The following is a 27,696-nucleotide window of genomic DNA, read 5'->3' as shown; positions in this document are numbered from 1 at the left end:
TTTTTTTTTTTTTTTTTTAACCAGGGATCGAACTTGGATCCTTGCTCTTGCAAGACGGGTGATGGAACCACTGAGCTAAATCCTCACCCCCAGATAGTTTTTATCTTAATAAGTGCAAGGTAGTGTCCCATTATAGTTTTGATTTGTATCTCCTTAGTGATTAGTTATCCCATGTGCTCGCCCATACTCATTTGTGTATCTTCTTTGAATAGATGTTTATTCAGGGTCTTTGCCTACTTTTTAGTTGGTTGGTTTGGCTCTTGTTGAGTTGTAGTATCACACTCATTTAAATCAGCAAACTTAAAGGAGAAAGAAGCATTGAATTTTGTCAGTTTTTAAGTTATACTAGTTTCCTAAGGAAGGTTATTTTTCATGTTTTTATTACCTTTTTTGTGAATTATCAATTCATGCCCTTGCCTATTATAATGTTCGTCCATTTGCTATTGATTTTTTAAAATCTTTATGCATATTAAAACAATCTTTCTTATACATTGCAAACATTTTCCAAAATTGCAATTTGTTATTTAGTTTGGTTATACTTTCAACATAGATTTCTGCTCTTGTGTTGTTAAATGTCTCAAATGTATTTAGCTACGATTTTCTCTTTTCATTTATATTTAGAAAAAGTCTTCCTTTACCTGGAAGCAAAAAAAATATTAATCATATTTTTCTCTAGATCTTAATATATACTTTTATTTTTATCACTTTAATCCATCTGGAATTTATGTCATTATGAGGTATAAAAGACCTAATTTTTTCCAAGTGATTAATAGACATTTTTAAACCATTTGTTGAATAATTTATTCTTTTTCCACTGATTTGAAATGTTATATTTATTATGTAATGAATGGTAATATGTACTAGGTTCTCTCTTACATTCGTCTGCTGTATTTTAATGTAATTTTATTTTTAGGGTTAGTACTATACTATACTTTTGCATTGCTATTATATTTTAGTTACAATAGCTTTATAATAGTTTTGATATTATATAATACAAGTATCCTCTTGGAAGTTTTATTTATTTATCTGTCTGAGCTTGCCTTTTTGTTTTTCTATCAAGTAGTAAAAACAATGTTTTGGTGAAAACCTTTATGTCAAAGCTTTCAAAATCCTTTCTTCTATCTTTTGGAAAGATACACTGCATGGTACTTACTTTTAGTCACCTACTCTGCAATTCTGTGCAATTACACAACAGTACTTCTCATTCATATCTGACAATAAACTCTCTTTACTTGGGTTTTTTCATTAAGTTTATTGGTACTTTTTAGGTATGCAATACAGTTACATTCATCATTGGGATGTTGTACCTTTACATGATGTGTCTTGGTTCTTAGTTCTTATTTTTTCCCCATTCCCCTGTCTTCCCTTCATCCCCTTCACCCAACAAAGTCTATTTATTTTTTCTTTGTTTATTTGTTTCTTTGAGACAAAAATATAGTTCATGCTAGCTTTCAACTCACTGTGTAGCACAAACTGGCCTCTAACTCAAGGCAATCCTCCTGCCTCAGCTTTCCATGTGCTGGGATTAAAGGCATGCGCCACCAGTCTTATCTGATGATAATTTATTATATTAAAGATGTGGGGCCAGGGATTTAACTCAGTGGTTCTGTCTGCCTCGAAAGCACAAGATCCGGAGTTCGATCCCCAGTACCATTAAAAAAAGAGAGAGAGAGAGAAAAGAAAGAAAAGAAAAAGAAGTGACAAGTTGGATGGGCTAATGAACATCTGTGAACCCTGCACCTTGGGAGGCTTGGGCAGCAGGATTGAAAGCTCCAGGCCAACCTAGGCAATATAACAAATAAGCAAGACCCTGTCTCACGTTAAAAAAAAATTTAAAATACCTGAATAAGTAGTGCAAAGGCCCTTTGCCCAGTTGCTAGTGCTGTATTGCAAAAAAAAGAAAAAATGACAAATACTTGAGCAGGTATATGTTTATAGGTGACAGCTGGCACAAAGGAAATTTATTTTTATATTAATTTTGTAATGTAAGATCTTTTAGGTTCCATTTTTTATTTATGAACAAGTACAAAAAAGACATAAAAATGGCCAACAGGTATATAAAAAGATGCTCACTATCGCAAGTCATTGGGGAAATGCAAATTAAACTACTATGAGACACCACCTTAAGGTTGGCTATTACCAAAAAGGCAAAAGGAAACAAATGTTAATAAAGGAGTAAGAATAAAGAACTCAAGTACTGTACACTGTTTAGTAGGAATGAAAATGAGTCCAGTTGTTATGGAAAGCGATATGAAGGTTCCTAAAGAAATAAAGAACAAAAGTGCCATAGGACCCAGTAATCTCTTTTCTGGACATTCATCCTCAGGGAAATGAATCACTGGCTTGTGATGGTATCTGCACTTCCACACACACCTGCGGCACAGCCAAGATATGGAAACAACCACAGTATCCTTTGATAGATGAATGGATGAAAAGACTGTGGAAAAAAAAATATATATATAATGAAATAGAATACTTTATAAAATGGAATATTATTCAGCATTTAAAAAGATCTGCCATTTGTAACTTATGAATCTATCTGGAAAACAGTGTTGGTGCCAAGTGGTGGCCTTCACTCCCCCAGAAGCCACTGCAAGTGCTTATTGAGCCTAAGAAAGATCATGTGGTACACTACAAATTCTACTTCAAGACAAATCCATTTCCAGCTAAATCATTCTATTAAGATCACCTTCTACACAAATCTCACACTTTCTACTCATGTTCACAGCTAAATTGAGAGTCTTTTTTTAAAAGATAAATGACACTCCTAACTTACTAGGATTTCTTTCAGGAATGGATAAAGAATTGTTTCAATTACTTTTTGGCAAATATGGAAGTAATCATGTGATTTTTTTCTGTCCTTTGGCCTCTTTATCTGATGGATTATATTAATAGATAGCCTAATAATAAACTCTCATTACATTCCTGGAACAAGTCCTACTTGGCCATGGGGATTTTCTTTTAATAAACTTCTGGGTTTTGGTTGCCAATATTGTATTATTTTTTATGTATATACATAAGGAAAATTATTCCATACTTGTCTCTTTAGTATTATTGGTCAGATTTTATTTTTAAGGATATGGCAAATTAGAAAATGATTTAGGAAGATGTCCATGGATGTTTTTCCCCCCTGTAGAACCCAGAATTAATCTTTTCTTTCACTATTTAAAAGAAGGGAGATAAATTGCCCATAATATCCAAAGCTAGCACCTATTTAAATATAAAAATTGAGAGCATTTTGAGTCAAATTTATTGATTTGTGTTTTGCCAGAAAAATGTCTGTTCATTTAAATCTTCATAGTATCTCTGGAAAAATTTCAGCAAGACAGAACTAAGACCTTCCTTCAGTCTCAACAAACTGGACTCTCACAGGAATCCTGCAAGCTTCATCCACTAAACACCTTTTGTAGCTCTGTCAGGTTTAGATTTAGAATGTGCTCAAATCATTGCCTTGTGGAAATAGGGAGGGACCTCTTGGCCACTCCTAAATCTCTCACACTCATTTGTTTTCCATCCTACTTCTCTTACAATTCCTCTCTTGTCTTAGTGGCTATCTCCTCCTCATCTATCCAACTGCCAAGGACCCTCAGCCCTTCCCACTCTCCATCATCTTTCCAGGTCTTTATTCAGCTATACCTAACCTATTCATATTTCACCCACCAGGTGACGACTCCCAAATCTGAATCCAATCTGAACATCTCTCGTCTGAGCTCTAGTCCCCTATATCCACCTGACCCTTGAACAATATTTCTTGATGCACACGTTTTAAATTCATTCTGTATCAAACTAAACTCACCTTGGTTCTTCTAATTCACTCTTCCTCTTGTGTGCATATTTATAGATGAGCATTGTTCATAGAGTCAGTCAAGCCAGAAAACCAGAAGTCGCTCATTCTGGCCCTGAGGAGTCCAAAGCAGAAGGATATGAAGCAATATGTGGAGACAGGATGTCTCTTCTCCCAGAGGATGATGTATCATTCATCTTAAACAGCTGAAATTTCTGTCAGCATGTTTTCCTTGGGTCTGGGAAGAGCTATGATCATAGAGTGAAGGACGGAGGTCAGACAAGAGAGAAAGAATAAAGAGGTATCTAAGCCACTCGGAGTTGCCAGAAATGCCACTGCTCCTTTGTGCTGAAGACTGACGTTAGGGGAGGGAGAAGGGGCACCAGACTTCTGTGTGCCCCTGACATGACTCCCCATTTCCCCTCTCACTCTCTCAATTTTATCAGAACAAGATAACTTGGAAATCTTGGGAAAGAATCCCATCACACCCCTTTTCCTAGTGGTTTCAATCACTAGGAAAAGCTCCGTGCTATGGGGCCCTTCCTCTCCCAGTTTCACCTCCATACAGGTCTGTATATTTACTGATCCATCCATCCCTCAACCTCCCTCCTCCATTCTACCCTCTGGAATTTGCTCTACAGCAGAACCCTGTCTTCGGCTTCCTCTCGAAAGTGTCTTTCACTTGTTATTCTGGCACCTAGTCCTTGCTCTGCAGGACTTTGGAGCGCTGGCTCTTTTCTCCTCCTTCAGATATGCTGGCTGGAGAAGTAGATACACTGCTGCTTCCAGATTATTATTCCCCCTCCCATAAAGCTCAGAGGTTTAAAATGTCTTCATTTTCTCTCATCTACTGTTTTCCTCTGTAACCACCAATCAATCCCAAGTAGGTCTCTCTGTCTCCACGATGCTACAGCCAGTCTCTTGCTCATTCACTCTACCACCACTCCTGCTACAATCCTTGGTGATTTTCACAATTGAGCATTCTTACTAACATCCTGACTTCTAAGTCCTTAAACTTTTTTCCTCCCATGATTTCTGTCTTCCACCCTCTCCCATGTCAGCCCCACTTCTGTGAGCATTCCCAAGACTTTGCCTACACAAGGATTACGCCCTTTTTAGAATCTCCTTTTAAAGCTTCCCACTGTATCAATCACCTCGTATCTTTCCACATAACTCTGATTAGCACTTCTATTCCAATAATATTTCACCCCATCCAGTAAGCTTACCCTCTTTTCACTGATGCTCACACATTTTATCTTCCAAGATTCCACTTTTTTCATCATTGTAATTCATCTCTCACAGATGCTTTCAACCCCCTTGCTGCTGTGTCCCTTTGTTCAGCATCATCTAGAGAAATTCACTCCCAGGCAGGATTGAGAACCAATTTCCCACTAACTGTATTCCTGCACTTCTGGACGAAGTAGAGAAGACAATGCAGCATTATATCGAGCAGGGATAAAGCTACACAGAAGAGTACATGTAGAAAGGGCTGTCACGGAGAGCTAGTGTGTGGGTGCCCCCTCCAGATTCATACATCCAAGCTCTATCTCCAGAATGAACATGTTTGGTTATGGGTGGGCCTTTAACATCTCAATCATGAGATTGTAACCCTCTCATCTGTGTTCCATCTGAGCATATAGCCAGGAAGCATCCAAACACCTGTGAGTTAGGAGAGCCATCACCAGGAAGGTGACAGTGCTGGCACCCTGATCACAGATTTCCACTTTCCACACCTGTGAGGAGTACCCATTCTGTGGCATTCTTGTCACAGCAACTGAAGCTGCCTAAAGCAGTGACCAGCAAAGGGTCAATGACAGACTGGCTTTTGAGACAGAAACAAGTATGGAGTAAGGACAGGAGCTATGTGAAGATCTGAGAAAAGAGGAGAGAGAGAGAGAGAAAGGCTCAGAGATGGTAATAAGCTTACTTTTTTGAAGGGTAGCAAGAAAAAAAAAAGGGTACTTATTGCAGCGTAATAAAAAAAAGGGGAAACTGAAAAAAAGGAAGTCCGGAAATATAAAAAGTAAATCCAAGAACTAGCTAGGTCTGCACTGTTTAATATGGCAAATATTAACCACAGGTATCTAGTTACCCTCAGTTTAAATTAACTAAACTTAAAAAATCAGCACTTCAATTATACTAGCCATATTCAAAGTACTTGGTAAGCACACATGATTAGTGGCTACTGTGTTAAAAACCACAGGTGATGGAATGTTTCCATCATCATAGAACATTCTAATGGATTGTGATTGTAAGCACAAGGACCCGAGTTCAATCCCCGGTACAAAAACAAACAAACAAAAAAAATTTGCTATGAATATGGTATATGGTATGAAGGAGAGAGATGTTCTACAGATGACTCTTGAACTCTTGAAGAGTTAATAGAATCAAAAGGATACTAGCTGGGCGTGGTGGTGCATGCCTGTAATCCCAGTATTGGGGAGGCTGAGGTAGGAGGACTGCTGTGAGTTTGAGACCAGCCTAGGCTACATAGTGAGTTCCAGGTCAGTCTCAACTACATAGTGAGACCTTGTCTCAAAAAAACTAAAACAAAAAAAAAGGATACTTATATCAAACCTTTTGTGAAACAGGAAGTCTTGTGCAAATGTGTGTTGGTAGCAGTCAAGATAAACTTTAAAAATAACAGAATGTGGAAACAAAGCTTTTGTACTTATGGAGGGGAGGGGCTTAAGGTGGGGATAGGATAAAAAATGAAATTTATTTTAAAAAATAAAATAAAACCACACATTAAAAAATAAAACAATGACATGTGAACTTAACCTTGAGGATAATATTATAAAGGTAGAATAAATATAATTGGCTTGACTGAAATTGCATCTTCGGGAGAAACAAACAAGAAACTTGCAGAGGTCAGTTGAAGGTATCAGAGCCTGAGCAGAGGGATCTAGATTTGAAAAGTAGGATAGGAATTGTCATTAATGTTGTAATAGTGAAGTGAAAGATGGCTTGGCATGGCATGGAGAGCACTTAATGCCAAGGAAGTGAGCAATACAGTCTTTAAAAGATTATAGAGAGGAAACAGGAAGCAAGAGAAAAGAGCAGGCATGAGAGGAATTTCAAAGACAAGCACCAGTGTCTCATTCCCCCTCAAGGAGCCATCTTCTCCAAATCTGCGCAAGGGGCAGAGGTTGAGTTCAACCAAGAGGATTCTTATCTGTTAGAGACTGTTCAGAGTGAACAGCCAGATTAGTTTAAAGAGAGTCCAAGATCAGAGCCAGGAGCCTGGAGACAGGGAAAATTCCAAAGTGTAGGGTAAGAAGCAAGAAAACAAAAGATCTTATGTTCACAGTGGAAAAACTGAATCAAGATGGAATGAGGTACAAAGTGTCAAGAATTAAGACTGTTAGGGGCTGGGGATTTAGCTCCATGGTTCAGTGGCCTGCCTTGCAAGCGCAAGGACCAGAGTTCAATCCCCAGTACCAAAAAAAAAAAAGAATTAAGATTGTTGATCTCACTGATTGCTGAAGTTCTTAGTCCATGTAAATTATCAGTCTACCTAGTCATCAGGATTGGTCCTTAGTCCCAGAAATCTGCATTCAAATCTCCATGCAGCAAAAAGGTAGCAACAGAGACCAGGCTCATCCAACGAGAAAACACTTTGACTTTCGGATTCAATAGCATAGGCTATCTCTTCACAAAATTAAACAAACACAGAAGGATCAAGCAGAAACAACTTCAACTAGAATAATTTCCTTCAGTCTTTCTGGTAAATGGTATGTATCTCTACAATACAAAATCCTCTCTGATCATGATTTTGACAGAAGTCTGTTTATTTCTTCCCTAATGAATCTTATTCTTAAAATGCAGTGGAAGGTCTCATTTTAGAGATTAATAAATTTAATGAATGCCTGATTGATTTCTTCTACTCCATTTTTAAGCAAATATTGAGCCAACATTTCATCAAGTAGTGCAAATGTGACTTGGATATACATGCAAAAACTTAATTGTATATTAGATCACTATTCAGTGAACCATATTTTCCTACTGATTTTTATTAAAAAATTTGAGATGAAGTCTCTTGGAAAAAATAACAACATTGAAAATGTGATAATAAAAAAAATCCGTGTAAAAATTCAACGGCCTTTTAATTTAGAATTACACAAGAAACCCAAAGTGTAAGTAAAGACTAAGATAAAAGATAATAGGAAAAACGGAGATAGAATTATTGCAAAAGGTACAAGGACCAATAGCTAAAGGAAGTGAGGGGGGAGGAGGGGGAAGAAATGAAAAAAAAAAAAGAGTTAGGATAACTCTAAGAGTTAGGATACATGTACCAATTCTCATAAGGACTTAAATCATTATGTACTGCAAACATGTACTAACAAAAAAAGCTGAAAAAATACTTGGACTAATTTTCTGGTAACGCATTAATACTGCTATGAAAAGTTAACTGCTACATCTCTTCCAGAAACATTTTCCTTGAGTTCCATATCCTGAGGAAAATTAGCTCATTCCACCTCAAAGAAGTACAAGAAAACTTTCTCAGGCAAGAACGCTTAAGAAAGGATCTTTACTGATAAAGGAGGATATGTGCATGTCCTAAGCATTTTCCTGTTGAGAATTTCACTTGTAAATCTTTCTATAACCTAGTTTTTCTTTCCTTGCTTTCAAAAGCAGAGCATACTAAATGGAATTTTGTTCACACATAATAACAGAGTTGCCAGTGCTTGCAAATTTCAAAGCAGTTTTACTCTTGTTGTAATTTCCTTTTCCTAACTACTCAGAATCACCATTTGAGATGCCAGGTATTGAACCTTTTGTGTGCATATCAGTCTTCCCCTGTGTGCTAATGAGTCCACTGTTGTGCTTTCCCATTTTTTATGTCTAATTCTTACATTTTTCCATCTCCCAAACAGGGACCATTCCTTTCTCTAGTCTACTTTGAAACTTCTGACTTGCTTCTGCTAATTTGCCTTTGTATTGGAAAATAAGTCCTCAAACTAATTGGAATTTTATATTCTTGAGCAATGAACTCCTTGGACTACCAGAGAAGTAAAGAGAGGGGTTTTGTCTTTTGTTGCTTCTGTGGGTTTTTTCTATGATTAGTCTAGTCGTTCATCAGAGTTTTTATTTTTCTTTTCTAGTTATTGGCTGCGTTTCCTATAAGTCATTTTGTCAGATGCTGCATTCCTGGTAGGTTTGATATTTCTTAAATCCTCTGTAAAAGGCAAAATTGATTAACCCAAATTTTTGTATCCATTTGTTTAATTAATACATTGCTGCTAGATGTTTAATTTGTTGTTCAGGTTTGCTGGTAATCATCCTCAGTGGACCTGATCCTCTAAATAACAATGGAAGATAAATCCTAAATATAATTTTTCATTATTGTTAACTTTTACTGAAAAAGTTTTTAAAAGTGCTATATTATACTCTCTTATACTAGGGATATGTCTTAGAAATGAAAATTATCAAAAAATGTTCTATGAATAAGTTGCATGATGCAAAAAGGAGCAAAAAGAAAAAAAATTCTCTTTACAAAATTAAAACAGGCTGCTATGCTTCTTCCCCTGAATACAAGAACATGATGTAAAATCAGTAAGCCTCATGTTGATCACAACTCAGCCCACTGAAACCTTTAATATGCAGATTTTTAATCACTACGAAAGGTCTTCTTTCTAGATCACCTGTGTGCTCTGATTTCATGGATACTACAAGCTTGTCTCAGAAAGCAATGTGTATTGTTTCATGTGTTATTTGTTAAAGAAATTTTGTGGTTAAAATAATTTTGGCAAAGTTTCTTTCATAGGGTGCCTATTTGGTAATTTCTGCATATAGCAAGCAGGAAAAAAAAACCCTCATACTCAATTTGTCATAAATCATGGTGTTAATGATGAGAGATATTTTAAACACTTACACAGAGCCAAGAGCAAAATGCCAAGCCATCTAGCTTCCTATCAGGATCTTTCCTAGCTCTTAATTGGACCCTTCACTTGTAAGTTTATCCACAGCCTGGTTGGACAGCTGCACAGAGACCCTGGATCTTGCTCTTTGAGCCTGTGCACGTGGTTTTCAGACTCTAGACAGCAACTGTGAAACAGAAGGCGGCTCAAAAGGAGAGCAGCAGCTCTGACCTTGTCTTTCAGTATTTAGACTACAATGTCACCTGACAGTTTATGAGCTTTGCAATACAATTGTTCTAGTGTTATCTGTAAAGATATTTTTTAAAAACCAAGGAAAGGAAGAAGGAAGGGAAACAGTCACCCTCATCAACATATAGGTCTGACCTTGAGGAAGCCTTTTTTCTAGCATATAGGTGTCTAAAGCTGCCAAAAGTATGAAGTTTAGATTTTTTAATATCATAAACCTCACCTTAAGGTGAGGTCACTAAAAGCAGAGCCTGAAATTCAGCAGCTTATAATTTATTGATGGTATGCTCTCTAGAAACCTACAGGGGAGAAAGAGAGATAGGTTGAAATTGTCTCACTTGAGTTGGTTTTGAAATGGAACTCTGGAGCAGAAGTACCCACAGAGTTGTCTTTGCCTGAGGCAATATGACAGGCTTTGGCAAGGGAGGGGTTTGGTCCCAGGACCTTGCATCCGCTGCAAGCACTCTGACATTGAGCTAATCCTCATCCCTTTTTTATTTACTGATTTATTTATTGAACTTGGAGATGTTTACGTCTTCTCAGGAAGTTGTGTAGGCTAGACTCACACAGTCTTCCTGCCTCAGGTTCCCAAGTAACTGGAATTACAGGTATGCACCACGGCACCTGCAATCACATAGCACTGTTTAAACTTTGTATCAGTCAGTCTTTGGGCCAAGAAAGGGAAGAAGGTAAAGGAATGCATAACCTCAGTTTCTATTAGTTGAAGGGAACTCTGCAGAAAGAGGGATCTATCAGCCAAAGTAGGTGAGGGATGGGAGCAAAAGCCCGGGACAGAATCTGGGCAGGGTACCCACAACTGTCTCTGTAATAGGTGCCTGCCTGTATTGCTTAGCCAGAGCATTCCTATCCCTTTTCTGTGTGCTAAAAGTTAGAACTTTGTTTAAAAATCATACTTCAAAAATAAGTTGGTAAGGGCTGGGGATTTAGCTCAGTGGCACCACACCTGCCTAGCAAGTACAAGGTCCTGAGTTCTATACCCAGTACCAATAAATAAATAAATAAGTTGGTAGACACCTGATGCAAGGCCTTTGGGGCTATAGGTGCAAGAACTAGCTTTTGACCCGCTAATATGCCACTAAGTCACATAGCAGAAACAGTGAGTAGGGATCTTTGGGAGACCCCACCTCCAAAAACATGTGGAGAGAAAGGGTGGAACTTGGCAAGATTTCTTTGGGCCAATTTTCAATGTTGCAATGGCTGGAGGACAGGTGGCTGGGCTGTCCTGCTCTTGTCAGATTAGCTGAGTGATCTCATTCCCTAATGTATCCCTCTATTAATCTTGAATAATTTGATTTATAAGAAACCCATGGCTGTGGGGCAGCATAATAAGGACTCTTGGAATGTTCTAAACTAAGTTGTCTCAGATACATTCACACTTTCAAAAGACTTCTCCTGACTGTCATGAACAAACAAAAGCTCAGATGCAGAGATGGCCAGGATGATGCCTGTAGGCTTAGAGAACTCTGTCCAGCCACTGCCAGTTCTTTGCTTCAGACAACTCTTTGCAATATGGAAGCACTCATGCTCCAGTGTTTTGGAGAACACGGGCTGGAGGGATGGAGGAGAGGGAGGAAATGTCTTTACAAGGTGCAGAAGTGATGTTTACGTCTAGGAGTGTTAAGCAATGAAATAATAGTAACTGCCCTTTGGAAGATTTTCTGTACCAGACAGACCTGGAAGGAAATACTTTACTTTCATTGGCTCCTCCCCTCCAAGGGAGGCAGTTTCCTGAAGTAACTCATGATAAGATAACAGCTAATAAGTTTCAAATTCAAGTCATCTGGCTCCAAAACATAGACCACCATGTTTCAGATTCAGTTAGATGATGGACATATGGATAGGAAGAGAGATAATGTAAAAGCAACATACATAGTAATAGCCGCTCTTCTGTCCAATGATTGTCCATGTGTTATGAAACAATGTAAAAGTATAAATGGGTTACTCTACTCTGAATCCTATTTCATTAAATGCATAATGTGGAAGGAGTATGGGAGCATCACAGATAATCCCTAGACTTTAGTATTAGGAAGCTGAGAAAGTTAAGTTATTCTCCCAATTACAAAATACACACTGCAGTCCAAAGTCACAGTAAGACTATGTACACATAGGTTCTTAAACCTTATAATGACCTTCAAAATGCCACAGAACAGTTTAAGGTTGCAAAGTTAAGTGTGCATCTCCTAAAGAACCTATTAAAACATAGACTACTGGGCCTGATCCCCAGACACTCTGAACCAGTAGATCTTGGCCAGAGCTTTAGATTTTGCAGTTTTAAAATGTCTCTGATGATGACCACATGGTCAGTATAGAGACCACACTTTAAGAACAACCGCCATGGAGGGGAATATGTATTCTATATGTATGTGGTACTCATTATGTGAATTGTTTGTTTGACAACAATTACATACAGGTGTTTTCCTGACCCAGGCTGGACTACAGACAGTCCCTTGACATGTGAGGGCCCTGGCTACAGCCTTGATCACCCCACAAAATTCATGGCCAGATGGCTAGAATTTATTCAGGTGGCAAGGAGGTAAGTGCCAGAACCATGCTGGGTTGAACCAGACTTCCAGGCCCAATTCTTCCTTCCCAAGCTGCAGATTTGGACAAAGAAGGCAAAGGAAGTTAGCTTCATATGGCTAAGAATAACATAAAACTCAATATAACATTTTGTGTTCATTTTTAAACTACTAGGGAGTCAAATCTCTAAAAATGTTCCTATTCCTATACATTCTATCTATACACTTTGGAGTCACATTAGTTTCTAGAAACCAATTTTCATTCTTTGTGGAACTATTAGAACAGATGACCAACTCAAGGGTGGTGAGGAGGTAAAGAGACCCTCCCAGCTGTGCATTTCCTTGACCAAGATTTCTCATTCATGCACACATGCTGGCCCATCCACATCATAGTCCTGCCTTTTCTAGCATATTCCTAGAGGTTTTTTGTGTTCAGAAAATGCTCATTCCTTTTTTTAAAAAGTCATTAACAAAAAGTCAGTAAGTTGCTTTAGTTCCAAAACCTTGCAGAAAGCTACCTTAAAGAGCCCTGGATAAAAAATAGCATGTGTGTCAAATTGGAGCTATAGTTAGAAATGCTACAAGGAACCCAAGGAAGCCTGAACAAGCTGCTTTACAAACTTCCGTGGGTATAATGCTGAGAGAGCTGCAGCCAGGAACATTCTGAGGACTCCCCAGATACTGCCCTCAGGCACCTGGAAACCTGTTTCCTTCCTCTCTATTGGGAAGAGAGAAAAATGGATTCTTCAGGGTATTGAATAAAAGCACACAGAGCCAGCTACATAATGCGCAGGGCCCAGTGCACGGGGAAATGGAGGCTCCTTATTCAAATATTTTTAAGAATTTCAAGACAGCAACAGCTATGAGTATAAAATCAGGTTCAGGGCTCATCTAAGTGCAGGGCCCCCTGTAACAGCCCCAGGGCATGATCCCCATATAGCCTAAAGCAAAGTCTGCCTGTCACACTACCCAACTTGTATGATTGCACTCAGCCTCCTATTTGCAGAAGAAACTCTCTTTGGCACCTTAGATGACCAGACCAATTCTTCATCTTTTATGTGAACAGACAACTAAAAGATGAGACTAGTGTATACAAATCAAAAAGTTAACCAGAAATGAGATAGAATGCAAGGAATAGGACTAATCTCAAGGCCTTTCTAATTGGTATCTTCAGAGAAATTCAAGAATTATGATCATATAAAAAAAAAGAACTTCCTTTTTAACAAAAGGGATTGATGCCCTTAACTGGGTTTTTAGAAATAAGATTGTCTAATTTTTCTTGTGTCTATTAAAAATAAATTAATACATATTGATTTAAAAAGCAAAACAGGATTTGAAAATAGAATGAACAAATTTGAAAACTAAATCAGTGAAGTGGAAGGTAAAGTAGGGAGATCTCCCAAAAGATACTGCAAAGAATGGGTAATTTATATAAAGAAAAATCTAGAGATGATGAAAGCAGACAAAAGTCAGCCAGTCACCTCTACCAAGAGAGAATGACTAAAATAAAAATAAAAAGAGAATTTTAAAAGAAAATATTTTAAAAACAAGAAAATTGGATTTATATATTCAAGTTAAATGGACTCAGCAAATACTGAGCAATAAAAGTAAAATATAAGTGCCAAACAGCAAAATCAAAAATGTAAAAATGATATATGAAAAATAAAATTGAAAGGACTTTGCTTACAGTTAGCAGAATCAAAGTAACTTTTGTAAATTACAAAGAGAGAAAAATCTCTTAAAAATTTCCAAAAATTAAAAAGCAAAAATGACCTTCACATAATGAGAATCAGAGAAGCAGCAGGCTGATAGTCAAAGTCACAGATGCCATGGTTTCAGATTCTGAGCAAAAGATAACTTGGAATCAACTTGGAATCCGATATCAAATCATTTAAATGACTCTGCTCCTGGGCCAGGGATTTATCTCAGTGGTGCTGCTGCCTGCTTTGCAAGTGCAAGGTCCAAGAGTTCAATCCGAGGTACAAAAACAAAAAGAGAGAGAGAGAGATAGACAAATTAAACTCTGAAAAAAAACATTCAAGGGCCATCTCCTTGCTCTTAGAATCAAGGATAATAATCATAAAAAGGAAAAGTGCATGTATTTGTAATGTCCTACTTTGGTTAAAAATAAGAGGAAATTACCATGATTCCACCAATACAGAATTAATTGGAGCTCCTGATGACCAAAATGATTACTGTTAAACTAGGATTTACTTTCTCATTGAAAGATACCAACCAAAACCTGTAGCAACTGCCCCAAGGAACTATAAATCATGAGCCCATGTAAAGTAAGAAATGAGACAAAGAAAAATACTACCTGTTTTACTCAACATTGGTCTAGAAGTCCCAAGATATAAAAATTATCAAAAAAGTTTATTAGAAAGAGGCAAAATTATCATTATTAGCAACTCATATGAAAGCCTATTTAAATTTCTCAGTTGAAACTTTTATAAGACTAATATTAGTATGCTAAGAGCTCAAAATACAAATTCAATTAATTTCCTTTTACTAACAATACCCATAACATGCATTAGAATGTTTTTGACAAGAAACATGTAGGTCCAATGTGATGCAAACTAATGTTGTTTGCATTTCAAGTAACCACCCCCCCCAAAAAAAAACCTCGTGCAAAAGTCTGGCTAGCTAGCTGATGGACTATTGAGGGAGTGACTGGGTCCTAAGGGCTCTCACTTCACCCAGTGGATTAATCCATTTTGAGATCATACTTTGATGGCATTACTGGAAAGTGATGGGAAAAGCAGGTGGAACCTAGATCATGGGGGCACGCCCTGGTAGGCTGGATCCGGTTTGCCTTCCTCTTGGCTTGGCTTTCTCACCTGCTTTGCTTCCTGGCTGCCTTGAGGTGAACAGCTTCCCACCACCTTACCTTTCTACCTGGTTTCTGGCTCGCCATGGCCTAAAAGCAGTGGAGCTGCTGATCATAGACTGAAGCCTCTGAATCCATGACCCACAGCTAATCTTTCCTCCTTTAAATTGTTTATGTCAGTTATTTTGTCACAGTGTTGGAAATCTAAATAATACACAAATATTATGGAAATAAAGTAAATGGAAAGAATATTTTAGAAAAGAAGACTCAATATTAAAAGGATGTTAATCCTCCATAAATAAATACGTAAACTGTAGTTTATTTTAACCATTTAACAATAAGGCTTTTATTAAAAATGAAAATTAGCAAGTCTATTCCACTGTCCTTTTTTGGAAATCAATGAAAGATTACTGAAATCTTCATCAAAGGATTACTGTAAAGATTACATGAGATAAAATATAGAGCACTTGGCATAGGGCTCAGCCCATACAAGCCCATAAATGTTATTTTAATTGTAATATTCTTAACAAATGTACCTTCATATGAATATATGTATGATAATATTACAGCGGTGCTTAAAACAAAAAATTAGGACAGCATCAAATTTCTGTCAGTATTATAGTGATTAAGTATATATGCATAGAAAAAATTAATAAAATGTGTTATGTATGTGCTTACAAACTGACATGGACACAGTCACAGGATAAAATGTGTACACTCAACCATGTAAAAAACTCATAAGTAATACACTTTTGTTAATAAATTCACAGAAATTTTTCTAGAACTACATACACCAAACTGGTACCGATTCTTGTTTTTGTGTAGACTACAAAGATTGGTGATGTAGAGTCATTTCCTGTCTTCACTACAAATACATCTGTAATATGTGAATTTTAAAAGATATGTATCACTTTCTTATTTTAAAAACTGAAATAGGAAAAGACAGTGTTTTAAATTCTAACTGGGCCCCGAGGAGATCCTGGCACCAGTAGAGCTGCTCGCTGAAGTCCTTTCATTCCTTTTATGTCCCTGCCCACAATGCCAAACCCCCAATCTTCCTCCCTCTTGGCTTCTAGAGTCCTGGTGCATTTAACTGTGACTACTCTAGCGAAGCTACTGCTCCTACAGATAGCCAGCAACAGATGGATTGGGGCCCTCAGTGGTGAAGTGTAAGACCTAAAGTCTCACTTCCACTCCACGGAGCGTGAACAGCCGAAAGGCCTCCACGATGCTGGGCCCTAGCACCCAGCGAGGCTCCGGGAACACGACAGAGAACCGAGAAACCCAGGAAGGAACACACCAGCCTAGATGGTAAAGAGACCTTTATTAGTCTGGCCAGACGGCACTCCCGGAGCCAGGTGGCTCAGAGAGGCAACTGCTCAGGGGCTGAAGTACTTTTTATAAGGTTTTTCTAAACAAAGAGTCAGGGAATTCACAGAACAAGACTGCAAACACATTGCTTATCTTATGCAGGAAATGATCTAGGGTCACCTTTTGTCAAACCATTTGCCCCTGGGCGGGCTGTTAACCAAGGTAGCAATTAGCATATGAAGAAGCACAGTCTGGCCTATTAGCATGGAGTCACTTTAGCCTATTCAAGTCTTACAGAAGCACCTCATACCGAGCTGTAGACCTCAGTGCCACCTGGCTTAGACCAAGAACAAGCCCCTCATTTATGCGATCTCTTCCAAATTATCCCATTCTTATGGAAGCCTGCCTTGCCTGTGTCACTTTGCTAGCCTCCTCAGTCCCCTAGCCTTCTTCTGAGATATTGCAACCAAGCTCCTTTGCGTTCTGAGGGTCTGCTCAGTTCCTCTCTGCCTGGTGATTCGCAGAGGCAGATGCTTCCCAGCAGACATAGCTTCCAGCCTCCCTCTCCAGTGGAGTCTAATGGGTATTGTACTTCCTATGTCCTAGTCATAGGTGAAGAGGAGCCCCCTTACCTCCCAAGCTGCCTCCGGGCTGTTACTCCACCTTCGAATGCAAACCTGGTGCTCTTTGAAGGCCTGGCAGAATCTAGCCCTTGCTTCCCTATCAGCCCAGTATCACACGTCACACTCAACAACTATGAACTACTCAAATTTCCTGTCTATCATGGGTTTCTTCCTCCATTCTGCTCTTGCTCTTCCTTCTCACCAGAGGACTCTTTCCCATTTCTCCTCACGTGCCACCTTTACTGGCACGATCCTCGAGGTGCTTTAAACTACTCTGATCTATATTCAGAAAGTCTTCTTTCTCAGCCCTTCTCTCATTTGGTAGGCCAGGTTAATATTTGGCTTTGATCATCTCAAACTCTGCAGCAAGACAGTTACAGGCAAGAATTTACTGAGATGGACCCATGGGAACAAGTCCTGGAAGGGACTGAGAAAAGCAAAATTGAGCAGAGAGGTTGAACTGCAGCAGTCACAGCAAAGCCCGCAGGCAATAGGTGGGAAACCCCTGAGTCCCTGTCCGAGTTAGTCGGAATTGTTTCTAATTCTTTATTGTCCTCCTGCTACTCTTCCTCCTCCCCCTCTTCCTCCTCCTACCTCCTTCTCCTGCTCTTCCTCTCTTCCTAACTCCTCCCCCTTCCTCTCCTCCCTCTCCTCTCCTGCCCCCCCTTCTCCTCTCCTCCCACTCTCTTTTCTCCCTTCCCCCGCCCCCTCTTCATTTTTCTTTCTTCTTTTCTCCCTACCTGGTACTGAGAAACTTGCTGGCAGTTGGACTCAGTATGAGCTATATCTCCATTCTCTTTTATAATTTTTATTTTGACACAGGGTCTCTCCAAATCACTAAGTTACCCAGGTAGGGCTCAAATTTGTGATTCTTTTGCCTCAGCCTCCCAGACTGTTGGGATTACAGTCATGCCCCACTACACCTGGCCATGTGCACATGTCTTTACACTAACCCTGCTGTACTGTAACATGTCAGTGTTCTGTAAAGACCAGCATTCACCAGACTACAGCCTACAAGTCAAATCTAGCCCACCTGTCTTTTAATAATTTTAACACAATAGTGGTCATTCATGTGCATATTACCTATGGCCTTTTTCATACTATAAGTCAGAATAGCTGTATAGCGACTGTATAGCCCTCAAAGCTTAAAACAATTGCTATCTGGTGCATTAAAGCAAAATTTTATTGATTGCTGCTGTAGTATATATGTAAATATCACACTGTAACTGGAACGTGGAACTTGAACTTTGGAGAATAACCAAAAAATTCATATATGGAGAAATAAGCCACATGGATTTAGATTTGATTATTGCGTCTGCCATTCAAAAGTTATTATTTTAAGCACATCATTTAATCTCTCTAAGCTCAGATACTTCACCAATAAAATGGAACTTAACATTATTTCATTTTCAGGGTTGTGGTAAAAGTTAAATTAAAAAAATATGCCAATTACCAGCACAGTACCTAGGACATGCTGTATGTTCACAAAATACAGGCCTTAATACTAGGGTGTAACTGAATAGTTGTACAACATTTTAAGCCTGAACAGGACTGAATTACATCCCACTAGTATTAGAATGTTGGCAGGGCTTGTTTTATTTTACAAACAAAAACAAAACCCTAAGCACATGCCAGAAACAGAAGGCCTTTCCTGCTGTATAAATGTGACAGATAATCCTGATGGTTCTTAGAGGTACCATGTTGGATGTATCTGGCCCAGATTCCAGTTAAGTGGAGCAAGCCAGAAACCATAATGAGAAGTGCTGTAATTTGGTGGTGATGACTAAGCTGTTATAACAGTTCAGAACTATTTCATTAGCAGGTACAGCCAAACTATAGGCCAGCCCTAGGACACCATCTTCACAGCAAGATATCCAGAAAAGACGGTCTCTGCACATTTGATGGAAACCTTAATACCTTTATGTGAGCAACGTTGTTCATACCATTGTATTTAGTTTAAGTGACTCTAGATACTGTAAGCCTCTAAAGTTCAGTGGCCTAATGAAAAAAAAGTGTATTTTCCACTCACGCAACAGTCCAAAATGGGTATATTTGGATTTCTTTGTTTGTGCAGTGTAATTTTTTTTTTTTTTTTGGTACCAGGGATTGAACTTGGGACTCGGGTCCTTCCACTTGCAAGGCAGGCCACCGAACCACTGAGCTAAATCCCCAGCCCTGTGCAGTGCAATAAAATATTACAAATTTAGGGCTGGAGAATAGCTAAGTGGTTCCACCGCCTGCCTCTCAAGAGCAGGGTCCCAAGTTGGATCCCCGATACAAAAAAGAAAAAAAACTACAAATTTCAAAGCTTAAAACAACACAAAATTTTGTTTTTCTTCACCAGTTTCTATGGGCTAAGAGTCTGGGTAAAGGTTTAGTTGGCCCCTTTGCTTACCATCTTACTAGGATTAAATCAAGTAGTCTCGAGCTACACCCTCATCTGAGGATTAGAGTCCTCTTCCACTCTCACTGGTTGTTGGAAGAATCCATTCCCTCAAAGCTGTGTGGGTGATGTCCTTGATTCCATGCTAGCCAAGCCAAGGGATGCTCTCAGTAACTAAAGGCCACTCAGGTCTTTGCCATATCATTCCTTTACTCCCGCACCATGCAAGCTTACTTCTCTAAGGTCAACTCCAGTCACATTCCGGACCTTTTATAGTGTAGCATGGGACTCCTGAGAGTGACTATCGCATCACCATTCTCCACCTCTCTCTCCGTCTTCTTCTTTTACCATTTGTCCAGCCATTGTCATCTCCACCATGGGTCTCTCTATGCTTAGAGGACCCTGTTGTTTGTCTGCCCTGCAGCCATTTACTCTTCTTTCTCCTTGTACATAAAATGACCACATTATTCTGGTATGCAACCCTTCTCTATATAGTCATACTCAATCCAAGTACCAAAGAGGCAAATCCTGATTGGTCAAATGGTGATTTTATTCTTTGCCAGTGACTAGTTTAGGAAAGACATTTGTTATAATTCTGGCCAGTGAAACTTGAGAGAATTCTAATGGTAAGCTTCTGAAAAAAGTTTTCTAGTATGAAAAGAATAGACAAAAGGGAAGATGCCATCACTTTTCTGAGGCTCACCATTTGCAAACAGGCAGCCATTCTTGACCATGAACTAAGTCAACCCTAAGGCTAGGATGAGGAAGACAAAATAAAATGATGGGAAGAATCTGAGTCCTTGGTGATATCATTTTGTTACTGAATTAACAATCCCTAGTCTCTCTGCATTAGGGTCTCATGTTATATGAGACAGTTTTCTTATCACTTCAGCCAGCTTAGATCTGGTTTCCTAAGGCTTGAATTTAAAGACATCTAAGTGATTATGTGCATGTGTATATCAGTCTTTAACTGCGGCACCCAACACAGCATATAATGGATATTATGGTTCCTTTACTTCACACATTATGGTTGGAGATGCTAAAGTAATGATCATGATGACAACAATAATAATGTTAAGCAATGGAACAATGTAGAAAAGGGCTACCTCTGGCCAGCCAGGGAATAAGTTCATGAGCATGAAATTTGTTAAATCTATTGTCCCTGATTTTACTGAAAAGCATCTAGTATAAACATGTAGGTCTAACATTTTTTAATCTTCCAGATGATTCACTGTTCTTTACTTTGAAACTCAGAGTAAGTGTGCCAATGATAGATTTTAGAGGAGCTGTTAATAACTTGTTTTAAGATGTTGATTGAATGCCCCTTTCCCAGTCCAAATCAGTGGAGCATAGTAGTTCAAATAAGACTTTAGTTGATGTGTGCGTAAAAGGGTATTAAAGAGGTAAATAGGATTCACAGTCTTTATTGATATTTAAATAACAGTGCTGAGGTTCCCAATATAAAAATGCCATTTTGGTACTTTTGTGGGTTTGTTGTTGTTGTTGTTGTTGTTGTTGTTTGTTTGTTTTTTCCACAAACATCCTAGCAATACGAATGATGTGAACTCAGTGGTTCTTGGCTTAGAGCGCCAAGTGATCTGCTGGGGAATTATGCTCATGAAAAGATTAATTGATCTGTAGTGGTAAAAACAATTCATCTGATTCTACACAATGACTATGACTTGAAAGTTATCTTATTCCCACTAAATCCATCCTTGTGGATCTCGGAGAAGGAATAGAGAAAGCAAGTCACGCATTAAATTAGCAAGGCAAACTACTTCAGGTAAATGGCTCCATAAAGCCGAACAGCATGAACATTCACCTGGAACTTTATGGGGAAATCTGTCAGTCTCACATTTCTGTTTTATATAAATCCAATAAACAGATGAGGTAAAACTAGGACATTCTGCGAACTTGAGAGAGATTTGTTCATGTTCGCTGAATCACATTTCTTGCAATAGATTAGCCATAAGTCTCTAACGAATAGATTTTTTTTCTCTTTTAAAAGTGAATGGAAATAGAAATTTAAGTTACAGATCTTTTGGGAAGATCTATTTTTAGAGAAAGTGATTTGCTAAGGATATTTGTCACTCATACAACAGGACAGCCAGCTGTGAGCCACGGCATGCATTGATAGTAATAGTCTAGTCTTGGAAGAAAGAGAAAATCTTTTCATTCTAAAAAAGCATTTAAAAAGAACATTCAAGTACAAAGATAGGCAAGATGGGCAGTGAAAGAATGGGAAAATTTAAGGTGTGTGTGTGTGTGTCTGTCTGCCTGTGTGCTGTACATGTAGATTTACTATAGTGTCTCTTCATGAGCTTATCAGTGCATGGGGAAGAACACAATGTCCTCAGTGGGTTATGTGTATCTATACTGCATGCTTCACTGAATGTAAGGAAAACAGATAACTAATATTTATTGCATTGAAACTATGTCTCAAACTCTCTACTAAGAGATTAATGGGGATTATCTCTTCAAATGATCTTAATAGCCTACATTTCTTATTTTCAAAGAGGTTAATAGAGCTATTAGGCATCAAAACCAAGATTTAGACCCAGACAGTAGGATCACTTGGAACAGTCAGTTCCCTATAGGCCTTTGCCACTTACTACAGTGCTACTAATGCTACTATGCGTGGCAACTAATTTTATATGTGTCTGTATATTTTTGTTTATTTTGGAGAATATCGTAAAGGAGATTGGTTTTTTACTGTGCATATTAAATTAGTACGTTACTTAGGCTGATTACCAAACACAACCACATTCTTGATAATACAGTGATGTACTGGGAAGAAAATTAACACTAAAAAGCTAAATCTTACAGTGTCCAGTTAGAATTCCTCAGAGATCTTTGTCCTCATCTTCAAATGTGTTTCTTAACCCACATAGTTTCCTCTGATACCCTGCCATCTGGACTTTGTGACAGTGCATTTGGGGAATCTGAACTCTTTATAGCAGATCCTCACACGGTCTGCTTCTTCATACTGTGTTTCATCTAAAAAAATGCAAGTCACAAACCTTGGACTCATCACTGACTACTCCCTTTTCCTCGAACCCAATCTCCAATCCACTAAGAAATCCTATGGGCTCTAATTTAAAAATATGTCAAGAACATGTCACTTCTTATCATTTCCACTTCTAAACCCCTGGATTAAGCTGCCTGTCTATAGAAAGGAGTCTCTCTCCACGTATAAATTAGTGTAATCCTTTTAATATCAATCACTCAGTGTTAGCCAATGACTATCACAACAGAGAATAACACCAAAGTCCTTACCAAGGTCTCTGAGGTGTTAACAAGGTCCAGATTCTGCATATGTCACTTTTTCCTTCTCCTTGGCCTCCTCCTCTCCCTCTCAGTCTACTCCAGTCATTGATGCCCAAGCTCCTTGATGTTTCTCACACACACACACACACACACACACACACACACACAGATCATACTCCCTCTTTGGTTGAGAGAATGATCAGTATCAGAGCGCTGGTGGGAGATGTTTCCAAGTGGCTTTGGAAAAAGTACTCAGGAAAGTCAAACAATATTTATCAACAGATTGTGCTGCCATCTTAGGAAGTAAGTCCGCAGCAGCTAAGACCATGAGAAAGTGTTCCTCCAGGATGGAGTCCTTAGCAGACAGAGCTGAGAGATGTCCAGATATCCATTAGGTCAAGGGATGCGGGCTCTGATGATAGGACATACACCCTGTCATGAAGCAGGCTTAAGGGGCCACAAGTTTGGAGCTTGGCATCTTCAAAGGCCTGTCTCTGACTCCTAACTCTACCATTTACTATCAGCATGTGGCTGAGAGCTATCTTTTCTGTGCATCCCATCTCTTTATAGTTCAAATTTTTGCATTGATTACTTTCCCACAAAAATATATTTACTTTATCAAAAAAATCTGCATGGGAGTGCAGCACAGAAATGCTGTGCCAGATAAATATGTCAGCTATTTAAGTAAAGGATAATTTGGGCTAAAATATAACAAAAAGGACGTAACAGAGTAATAAAGCAAGTATGGATTTGTTTTTTATATATGGCAAGAAGTCTAGAGATAGGGAATTGCTGGTTCAGCTCAGCTACTCAGTGGAATCATCAGTCTCTTCTTTTGTTCTACCACCTTGGGCTGCTGGCTTATGTCCTCTTGCTTATTGCCTTATCGTGACCTGCTTTAGCTTAGTGCCTTTTACCTGCATTGAAGAAAAGAAGGAAAGAGAGATAGGCATGACCAACCAAGTCTCCTATCTGTTGTATCAGGAAAGCAAACTCCTCTGGGAAAAAAAAAAATCTCCATTGGATGCACATTTCACTGGCCAGAACTGCTATGTGGCTATTGTCTGCTATAAGGAAGATAAGACACAGTGTTGTTTCATGAAAAAATGAAGGTTGTGTTTTATTTGTTTTGTGAATATGTGTATACTTATAGTACATAACAATTATATTCACTTGGGGGAATTGGTACATGTATATGCTATATCTTGATCATTTTTATCAGTTTACTCCACTTCCCCCTCCTCTCTTTCCCGATCCGCCTCCCTATCTCCAAAAAGTCTGTTTCCCTATTTCCTACCATCTCACCTTTATTTTATCCTTTAATTTAGTTATATGTTGTTTCTCATGTAAAAGAAACCATGCCGTATTTAACTTTCTGTGTCTGATTTATTTCATATAACATCATGGTCTCAAGATCCATCCATTTTCCTTCAGTAGACATGATCTCATTCTTCTTTATGTCCCATCATGGATATATACTAGATTTTCTTTATCTTGCCTGTTGATGCACATCTAGACTGATTCCAGAGCATAGCTATTGTGAATTGCATTGCTATAAACATGGATATGCATGCATCACTACAACATGATGCCTTTAACTCTTTCAGAAATACTGTCAGGTTCTATAAGGAAAGTAGTGATGGATACTTACCTGGCTGGGGAGATACCACGATCACCAAAAGAAGTGCTGGAAGTTGATTACACAACTAACGGAGTGTGTAGTGGGAGAAAAAAGTAAGTTGTACATGGAAAAAAACACTGAGAGTGGCTTTGGAATAGATAAAATTGATTGAGATCTAATCCAATCTACAAGGAATTTATAAACTTGGGGTGGTGAGACATGTAAAGAGAGCTAATTACAATGTGATGATGCAAATTGGAATGAGAACTGTATTCAAAATGCAAGCATTCCATTAAAGCAGATCGAAGGAGCAATTAGTTCTGATTGGGATGATGATCTTCATCAATCCAGGTAATATTTATTAAGCACTGCCTGTGTACCAGGCATTTCAATATTATTAGTTAATGTCTCCCTACCGAACAAAACAGAAAATCTACCCACTCAGCCTTAGGAAGGACTAGACAAGAAACAAATAAATGTAACAATATTTAAAAGTTCTAAATGTGACAGACTCTGCCCAGCAGGTGGCACTCCAGCAGGGTGGAGGTGTTCCTGAGCACAGAAATAGCACGGTGCACAGAGGTCCTGCGTGTCACTAAAACACGGAAGGTGAGGATGGAGAGCCAGGGTCAGATTAGACTGGCAGGAAGGTCTGGCTTGGCCAGACCAAGCAGGGCTAATTTCTTCCTTCTCCTCTTGCAGCATAATCTTTACCACTATGACCTTCAATGCCATTATCTATAAATGGAAGTAATAATCCTTTGTGGAGTTGTAGGATGGGTTTAATGAGAGTTGCCTCACAGGAAATGCTCTACTAATTGACTGTTTTCAAGTGATAGTATTCTGGCCAGTGTTCCTCTTCCTTTGGAAATTTGTTTTAGCCTTTCCCAGTGAAACCACACTCAGTTACAGGTAAGGATATAAGACAGGACAATAAAGGTAGAAAACGAACTACTTGCAGAGAAAATGATTCATTTGAACTAATTCATTCATTCATTCTTTAAATCAACATGTCTTAGCAACTGTGACATGTCAGTCATTGCTCTGGACAAGTACTTGGTGTCCAATAAAAATGTAGTACATAATAAACTTGACAGAGAAAAACATAATAAGCCATGTTTGTAACTTAAAAATTTCTTAGTCATCACCTTCATAAAAGTAAAAAGAAGAAGAAATTAATTTAAATAAGTAATAAAAATAGTACTGCTCAGGCATGGTACTCACACCTGTAATCCCAGCACCCTGGAAGGCTGAGGCAGGATGATCACAAGTTCAAGCCCTGTCTCGGAAAGTTAGCAATTTAGGTAGACCCTGTCTCAAAACATAAAAAAGGCTGGGGTTGTAGCCCAGTGAGAAGGCCCTGAGTTTAATCCCCAGTGCTGTATTCAAAATGATGAGATCATTGGATTTTTTTAAATCAAATCTCCCAAATCACGGTATATTTTGCTGTGCCCCATGCTTCAGTTCATACTAACCACATTCCAAGTGTTCAAACGCCGCAGGTGGTGAACGGCTTCATACTGAACAGCTCTTCACACCTGGGAAACAAAAGTGAACAAAACAGATGAGGTTCTGCTCTCAGGGGCTTTGCATGCTAAAGGCAATGGCCTCTTGGTTTCTTTTATTAATTGGAGTGTGAAATTTACACCTGGCTTTTGGCATATAACACAGAAAGAAAAGGACAGAAAACATGTTCTTATCTCCTGGTATACCTAGAAGAGTAACCCACTCGGTTTTAATTAAAATCCTAAATATCAATCCAGCATCTCACTATTACATATTACAGTTCTCTTGTTAAGCAGAAGTTCTCAACCTCTTGCCAGCCCCGATCAGTTAGTACCAGACATAAGCCATACCTGCCCTTTCCATTTTGATTTGTTGGTCATACTGATTAGTTATTCAACTGCTGAAACAATGCACAAATCTCAGTCAATTATCACCATAAATATTTGCTTCATGACGCATCAAATACTTGCCAGAAATTCTTATTTTAGTATTCTAAAATCCACCAGCATTTTTATTTGTGGCTTGTGATGACTAGGCCTGTTTAAGAAAGTTTTCCTGGGCCAGAGGTGTAGGTCAGTGTCACTGTGCCTGCCTGGCAAATGCAAGGTCCTGAGTTCAATCCCCAGTACCACACACACACACACACACACACACACACACAAAATCGTATCTCAGATGTCAAAGGTAATTCACCTACATTTTTATTGTTAGTTTTATTCTTAGATTTTTACTTCAACTGGAAATTTGTGGCATAAGAAGATGAAAGAATCCAACTTGTTTCTCTCAAACAATTCTTGTACTTAATTCTGCACACATTCCCACAAACTTTTTTCGGAGTTCTGTATTTGATTTGATTCCATTGATATATATCTCCGCATAAATATTATGTTTCCTTTATTCCTATGGCTTTCTTTGTGGTATGCTTTTAAAAATCTTACTCTGATAGCGCCATCTTTGCTCCTTCTTAACAAAGTATTGAATCTTTATTTTGACTTTTTTATTGTGTAAAATAATTTTTTCTATCCAGATGTTAAGTTGTCCAATATTATGTTGAGGTTACATCCAACTTCTACAGTCATTTGGAAAGCACTAACTCAGTAAAATGTTTGGGTACACTGTCCAGAACCATGATATATCTTTCTATTATTCAAGTCTCTATACGTGGTCTTTAATAAAACAATTGAATTCTGCACGAGGCATCTTTGCTGCTCTTCAGAACTTCTCCTGGGATCTACATATTAACTCATATTTTTTATATCCAGCAACTAACTGGTTCTGTGAACAGCTTGAATCTTCATGTGCCATGCCTCTAATATTATATTTTGCTTTAATTTTCTAGGATATTTATTATGCCTATGTTAAATTTATGTTCCATTCTGCTCTGTGCTTTGCCTTCTCTGTGTCATGTCATTTTTTCCATGGGTAAAGACTCTCCTAGGAGCATTTGCTGCTTTGGCTGGTCATTTGCACCTAACAGATGGAGCAAAAGCCCAGGCTATAATTTAAGGGTGAAGAATGCACCACAGAGCAGACAAGTTCTTGTGTTATTACCTGGATCCAACCAAGCAACACTGCTCTTCAGGAAAAGTTTTGTTTACCTCCATATTGAGCACTTCTTTTTTGCCAAGAGTTGCCACATAGTCCACATGTAGACAGCAGCAGGCAAAGGAAAACTTTAGGGTCAGTCTTTGGCCTGATCTCTCTCTCTCTCTCTCTCTCTCTCTCTC

General features: G+C 38.5%; 1 protein-coding gene across 5 annotated transcripts in view; it reads left to right on the top strand.

The window, feature by feature from the left end:
• Nucleotides 1-27,696, top strand: part of Stac (SH3 and cysteine rich domain) — a 147,682-nt gene that overhangs the window by 9,392 nt on the left and 110,594 nt on the right. For 2 of the 5 annotated variants that reach the window (XM_010629673.3, XM_033757038.1), the window contains exon 2: nucleotides 8,890-8,938. The exons of 2 other annotated variants lie outside the window; for them this stretch is intronic. The gene's annotated coding sequence lies outside the window, so the exon portion shown is untranslated. Of the gene's footprint in view, nucleotides 1-8,889; nucleotides 8,939-24,449; nucleotides 24,577-27,696 lie in introns of all 5 variants that reach the window. One more of the 5 variants, XM_033757039.1, reaches the window with a different exon arrangement.

Source organism: Fukomys damarensis, unplaced genomic scaffold, assembly GCF_012274545.1.
Source record: "Fukomys damarensis isolate Sample0158 unplaced genomic scaffold, DMR_v1.0_HiC HiC_scaffold_28, whole genome shotgun sequence".
NCBI lineage: Eukaryota > Metazoa > Chordata > Mammalia > Rodentia > Bathyergidae > Fukomys > Fukomys damarensis.
This window is presented reverse-complemented; position numbering and strand designations above follow the sequence as displayed.